Source organism: Tenrec ecaudatus, chromosome 3 (assembly GCF_050624435.1).
Source record: "Tenrec ecaudatus isolate mTenEca1 chromosome 3, mTenEca1.hap1, whole genome shotgun sequence".
Taxonomy (NCBI): Eukaryota; Metazoa; Chordata; class Mammalia; order Afrosoricida; family Tenrecidae; genus Tenrec; species Tenrec ecaudatus.
The window spans coordinates 121,714,881-121,722,247 of record NC_134532.1 but is presented as its reverse complement, the minus strand read 5'-3'; positions in this window follow the sequence as shown (position 1 = coordinate 121,722,247).

Below are 7,367 nucleotides of genomic sequence, written 5' to 3'. Positions count from 1 at the left end.
GTAGACCGGTTTGTTCTTTCAGCAGTCCTCAGCACTCTCAATATTCTTCTCTCGCACCAAAGGTCAAGTGCATCAATTCTTCTCCAGGCTTCTTTATTCAAGGTCCAAATTTCACAGGCATGTATGAGACAAGGGAAGATACCCTGGCTTGACTCAGGGGTAACTTGGTCCTCAAAGTAACAAAGACCCTTGTTTTCCATTACTCTTGGAGAGCGTATTTGCCTAATGCAACATGTCTTTTGATCTCTTAACTGCTGCCTCCATTAGCACGGATTGTGGATCTAAGTAAGACAGAAATCCTAGACAACTTCAATCTTTTCTCCTTTTATCATGATTCATCATGGTTTTTATTATTTGTCCAGTTGTGAGGATCTTGGTCTTCTTTACATTGAGTTGTAATCCATGCTGAGGCTTCAATTTTTTACATTAATCAGCAAGTGTATCAAATCCTCCTCATTTTCAGCAGAGCAAGCTTGTGTCATCTGTTTATCACAAGTCATTGCTATTGGCATCAGCTTTAGTATCCCTTGTTCAATGTCCTCTCCTGAATCCAGCCTGCATCTCTGGCAGCTCCCTGTCAATGTACTGCTCTAATCATTAGTGGATGATCTTCAGCAAAATTGTACTTGCATGTGATATCAATGATATTGTTCTATAGTTTGAACATTCGGTTGGGTCACCTTTCTTTGGAATGGGTACAAATATGGATCTCTTCTGGTGAAGTAACCATGTAGCTGTCTTCTAAGTTTCCTGGCACAGTCAAGTGCCTCCAGTGCTTCATCAGCTTCTTGAAATATTTCAATTGGTGTTCCCTCAGTTTCTGCGGGCTTGTTTTTAGTTAATGCTGTCGTTTCAGTTTGAACTTCAGCACCATTAGTTCTTATGCTGCCTCTTGAAATTATGGGATTTTTTTGTACAGTTAGTGTGTTTTTATCTTCTTTTGAGGTTTGCTGAATCATTTAATATTTTGCCCATAGCATTCCTTATTATTGCAACTTGAGGATTGAATTTTTTATTGCTTTCTTTCAGTTTCATATATGTTAAGCATGGTGTTCCCTTTTGTTTTTCTAATTCTAGGTCTCTGCACATTTCACTATAGGACTTTCTGCTCTAGTGTTGTAGTTAAATAATCTGTTGCCAACTTGAAACCATTAAAAGTGAAGGGGTGGAGTTTATCCTGTCAATCAGGTCTCAACTTGATGACCTCATTTGGAGAGGAGCTAAGGAGATTAATAGCTTACTGGAGGCAGGACAGAAACACTCTCCCTGCGAGGCATTCCTGTTGACAAGACACATGGAGCTACGCTAGAGCTCTGAAGCTGAAGGAGCCACGTGGAGAACCCTGCCAGCCCTGAGATGCTTACAACACCACTGAATCCACAAGACTTTCCACTCAGTTGTCTGTGATCATCCTGCATTCAGTGTCATTGCATCTGTTGCGTGAATCTGAAGAGGACTTTATAGATTGGTATAAGACATATGGGCTAATATCAGATTTATGGACCCAATCTGGACTGGGCTGGGGTGTTTTCTTAATATTCAATTGCTCTTGTATATAAAGCTCTTTCTTATACACACACGAGTGTCTATGAATTAGTTTCTCTATTCTACCCAGACTAACACATCTGGCTTCCCTTTGAAATTTTCTTTTCCGTTCTTTGATGCCATCATTTATTTTCCCATTTGGCTTAGCTGCTCTAAGATTAAGAGCAACTTTCAGATTATCTCCTGGCATCCACTGTGATCTTTCTTTCTTTCCTGTCTTTTTAATGCCTTTTTCTTTTCTTCATGAAGAGTCTTCTTGATGTACTCCCTCCGCTCATCGGACGTGCTCTCATTAGCGTTCAGTTAATCAAATCTCTTCTTTAGCTGCTCTCCAATCTCAGGTGGCAAAGACTCAACGTCCTAGTTTGCTCTCATGGACTTGTTTTTATTTTCTTCAGTTTGGCCAAACAATAACACCAACCAAGAATTCTTTAGCTCTTTGTGTGTGTGTGTGTGTGTGTGTGTGTGTGTGTGAAAATCTCCTTTGTGGCAAGGGCACAGTTTTCTTCATTAACTGCTAACTCAATATTTTGCTAATAATTTTATTTGTAAAATATCACTTCTACTTATTTGCTTACTGATCTCCTTTGAAGGAGAGAGAAAAGGGTGTAGTTAAAATGAAAGTCAAAGAATACACTTATCACACTGGATATGCTTTGGATATTTATCATACTAAAAACCAACAAATAATAGAAACAATAGCAAAACCTGCCATGTGGCCAATTCTGATTCATGGTAACCCTATTGCTCTTCTTGGTAGGTGCCACGAAGTAGGTTCTGGCTCACAGTGACCCCAAACAGTGGCTGGTCCTATGCCATCCTCACAATTGTTCTTATGTTTGATTCCCTTGTTGCAGCCACTGCACGATCCAACTTGGTGAGGACCTTCCTCTTTTTGTCTGCCACTCTACTTTACCAAGCATGGCGTCCTTCTTTCAGGGGCTGGTTTCTTCTGACAATGTGTCCTAAATATGTGAGACAAAGTCTTGCCATCCTTGCATCTAAGGAGAACGCTAGCCATACTTCTTCCAAGACAGACTTATTTGTCCTTTTGGCCTTCCATGAAATGTTGAATATACTTTACCAGTACCATAATTCAAATGCATTGAATTGAAGTAATTGATAGTACCATGGCTTGAGTCAAACGCACTTAGTCTTTAAAGTAAACGCCTTGCTTTTCATGCTTTTAAGTGGTCTTATGCAGCAGCTTTACTTAATGGAATTCATTGTTTAATCTCTTGACTGCTGCTCCCATGAGCATTGATTGTGGATCCAACCAAGACAAAATTCTTGGCCTCAAACTTTTCTCCATTTATCATTATCTTGCCTATTAGCCCAGTTGTGATGATTTTGACCTTCTTTAAATTGAGTCATAATCCATGCTACAGGCTGTAATCCTTGATCTCATCAACAAGTGCTTTAAGTCCTCCTCACTTTCAGCAAGCAAGGTTGTGTCATCTTTTTGGAGATGTGACTGAGGAGGCATTCCTTTCTCACCGTAGCATCGACCATGGTGATGTGAGTGGATTAAAGCTTGTGAGCATGGAGGCTTTGAGATCTTAATTTGCTGATGGGGCACAACGTAAGGTAAGAAGAAACAGCCACAAAGATCTAATACATGGAACTTGGAATGTATAAAGTATGGATCTAGCAACCCTATAGGATGGAGCAAAATTACCAACTAGGGCTTCTAAGGCTTTATTGTTAAAGAAAGAGATAGTCTCATTTTTCTCCATCGGAGCAGCTGGTCCAGTCAAATTGCTGGCATTACAGTTAGCAGTCCACATGTAACCTAGCATCTGGCATATAGGAGTGGACTTCAAAAAAATTCATGGAAATTTTCTATTATCCATCATTACCATTTTTACATGAAATTTTTTAAGCTTCTTCATATGTTGAGGCAGAAAAAAAGCATTAAGACCCATTCCTTCACTAAATCTGAGCTCTAGCCAGAGTGTTGCACCGACTCCTTATACATAAACCTCAAACTATATCATTCTTTTGCTCAGCTGTAACCATGATCTCTGCCACCAAGTTAATTCCGACTCAAAATAACCCTATGAGTGCAAATCTTTGTGGGATGAAAATATCTACCAGAGCAGACAGCCTCTCCTTTCTTTCTTCTAAGAAGGAGCGGTTGACATGAATGGCTGGTCTTGTGGTTAGCCCAATCCAGTGCTTAACTGTGTTAGTCTGGGTAGACTAGAGAAACAAATACACAGACACTCATATGTGTATAAGAAAGAGCTTTATATACGAGAGCAATTGAATATTGAGAAAACACCCCAGCCCAGTCCAGATCAGGTCCATAAGTCCAATATTAGCTCTTATGTCTGATACCAATCTATAAAGTCCATTTCAGAATTATGCAACACATGCAATGATGCTGAATGCAGGAAGATCACAGGACAATGAGTGGGAAGTCTTGTGGATCCAGTGGGGTAAGCATCTCAGGACTAGCAGGGATCTCCAGCTTTGGGCATTAGTTGTAGCTCATGTGTCTTATCAGCTCCAGTGTCTCCCAGGGAGTGAGCCAAGAGAGAGCAAGAGAGTGTCTTTCACCTCCAAGGAGGAATATCAGAGTTCTCAGAATCTTCAGGAGAAACCCATGCCCACACAGAGACCTCATTGGCTTTCACTTGATTGACAGGCTAGATTCCACCCACTCCTTCACTCTTATTCCTCTCAAATTGACAAACAATTATATAACTACCACACTAACCTAGAGTGCTACTCAAAAACCAAACTACACATATAGCCAGCAAGTCACTGCAAACTCAGTACAATGCTGCAGGGCAGGGTAGGACTGCTCCTGTGCGTTTCTCAGCCTGACTCTCGGGCTCTCTCAATAACCACAAATCCCTTGTAGTCTGCCTTTCTGAGTAACAAATGCTTCTCAGTGTTAGAATACAAGCCACCGAATTTCAGTAAAAGGAGCCATGTTAGAATTGTGTTGGAATGGATGTTGGATAAGTCAAGCCTGAACGTTGTTCTTGAAGAATGAAATTTTTTAATAAAATGTAATCATTATAAACCAGCCAGTCTACAGTGACCTACTACTTACACTTAATGGGCTGTTTCAAAGGTTATTATCTTCAAAGGAAGTTTCCAAGGACTGGGCTGCTCTGAGAAGTCAGCATGAGAATTTGCTCCTGAGGAGTAGATGAAATTTTTTTGCTTTTCAGCATTTTTTAAAGGTTATATGCTGATAACATGGCTGCTAAAATCTTGATAAAAATTCAAAAGAGGATGCAGTGTAAAATATGAGTGAAATATCTATGTTCAGATCTAGAGATATAGGAAACATAGAAATTCCATTTATTTATTCTACTTGCTTTGCAATAGCTGATGAAAGACCTAGGTCCTATAATTCGCTGTTGGGAGACAATTCTCTCTGGGTCTCTTGTGCTCCGCATATCTTACAAATGAGGCAGTTCTTGCCATTTGCTCCAGACTACCATGGTGGCCCAGCAGGTAATGTATTTGGGCTGCTAATGGTAAGGGCAGCAAATAAGCCCAGATGTGTCCCTGTAGATTGCATGATAAGAGAGAAACCTTGAGTTTAGGGAAGCTGAATTATTTTTAATGGGCCTTAGGCATGCTTGCCTATTTTTCAATGATTTTCAGCATATAAACATCCTTGAAAAGATCTGTCTACTGCCCTAGAGTTGATTTTGATACATAGTAACCCTGTAAGGTAGAACTGCCCCTGTGGGTTTCTGAGACTGTAACTCTTTACAAAAGTAACTTTATTGGGGCCTTTTACAGCTCTTATAATAATCCATACATCAATTGTATCAAGCATATTTGTACATATGTTGCCATCATTATTTTCTAGACATTTACTTTCTATTGAGCCTTTGGTACCAGCTCTACTTTTTTCCTTCCCTCCCCCTCCTCCCACCCTCATGACTCCTGATAAATTATTACTATTTTCATATCTTACACCTATCAATGTCTCCCTTCCCCCTCGTTTTCTGTTGTTCATCCCCCTGGAGGGGTGGTGGTGGTGGTTATGTGTCAATCGTTGAGATTGGTTCTCCCTTTCTCCCCACCTCTCCTCACCTTTCCCCTACCCTTCTGATATAGCTACTCCTATTCCTGTTCCTGGATTGCATGTGATCTGAATTCTTATCTCTTACCTGTATCTGTGTACATGCTCTGGTCTGGTCCGAAGTGAGAGGCAGCTCTGGGGTCATGATAGTGGGGGGTGAGGAAGGCTGAAGGAACCAGAGGAATGTGTGTTCCTTCGGTGCTATACTGCACCCTGGTTGACTACCTTTCTTGTGACCCTTCTATGAGGGGATGTCCCACTGTGTACAGATGGGTTTTGGATCTCTGTTCTGGCCTACCTTGTTCTCAACAATATGCTTTGTTTTGTTTGTTTGTTTGTTTTCAGTCTTCTGATGCCTGTTACCCAATCCTGTCAACCCCTCATCTCATGATCTCACAGGCTGGCCTCCATATGGACTTGTTGCTTCTCTGCTAGATGGCCACTTGTTTTGCTTCAATCCATTAAGGACCCAGATAATATATGTTTTGCTAGCTGGGCACCATCTGCTTTTTTCACCACATTTACTTGTGGTACCTATTTTGTCTTCAGTGATCGTGCTGGGTGGGTGAGCATCACAGAATGCCAGTTTGTTAGAACAAAGTGTTCTTACATTGAAAGAGGGTATGAACAGAGGCCTGAAGTTCATCCACGACCTCAGTGTATTGCCATATAAATATAAGTACCTAGGCCAATACTTATATTTTTAATGAAATAATGTTGTGTCAGTCTGGATGGACTAGAGAAACAAATATAGGGACACTCATATGTGTATAAGAAGGAGGTTTATATACAAGAGCAATTGAACATTGAGAAAACATCCCAGCCCAGTCCAGATCAAGTCCATAAATCTGATATTAACCCATATGTCCCATACCAATCTGTAAAGTCCTCTTCTGACTCATAAAACACATGCAATGACACCTAATGCAGGAAGATCACAGGCCAGGGTACAAAGTCTTGTGGATCCAGTGGTGGTAGAGGCATCTCAGTGCTGGCCGGGGTCTCCACCTGATTCCTTTAAGTCTGAGGCACTGACCGCCATCAGTCTGTCTACATGTGGTTTCACAACAAGAATGTCTCTCTGGGAGTGAGTGTTGTCAGTAGAGACTTCCCAAGGAAGTGAGACTCCTGCCTCCAAGAAGGAACACTAGAGTTCCCAGAATTCCCAGAAGGCCACGCCCACACAGAGGCCTCATTGGCTATGATCTGATTGACAAACTAGACTCCATCTCTTCACTCTTAATCCTCTCAAGTCCCAAATGGATACCAGAGTATGCAACCACCACAAGTGTATTTGCATATATACACAGACCTATGCTTATACCTCTATCCATAGCTTTGCTTCCTAGATCTTTCCTGTGTTTCCTTTTACCTTTCTCCTGCCCCACCATCATGCTCACCCTACTAGTAATTCCACCTCCTAGTCATTCCTCTCACTAGATTGCTCTTGCTCCAACCCCCCGAGGATCTCTAAATCCTCTTTGTGGTTTATTTTAATTCCCTAGTTCTTTCCTGTCTATGAGGTTGTTTGCTTCCTGCTTATTCCCCTGCCTCCTTCTCCCCCAAGTCTCTCTGGGACCATGGGTAGGTTGCTTTCTCCTAAAGTTTTCTTCGCATGCCTATTTTATATACGTAGGCAAACCAATAATAACAGAGATCAAACAAGAAGAAAACAAAAAATTGAAAAGAAAAGGTAAAAAACATATATATATAATTCCAGGTGTGTCCACTGACCTGTATTCCCGGGGGAATTCTGGGAGCTGCCCCT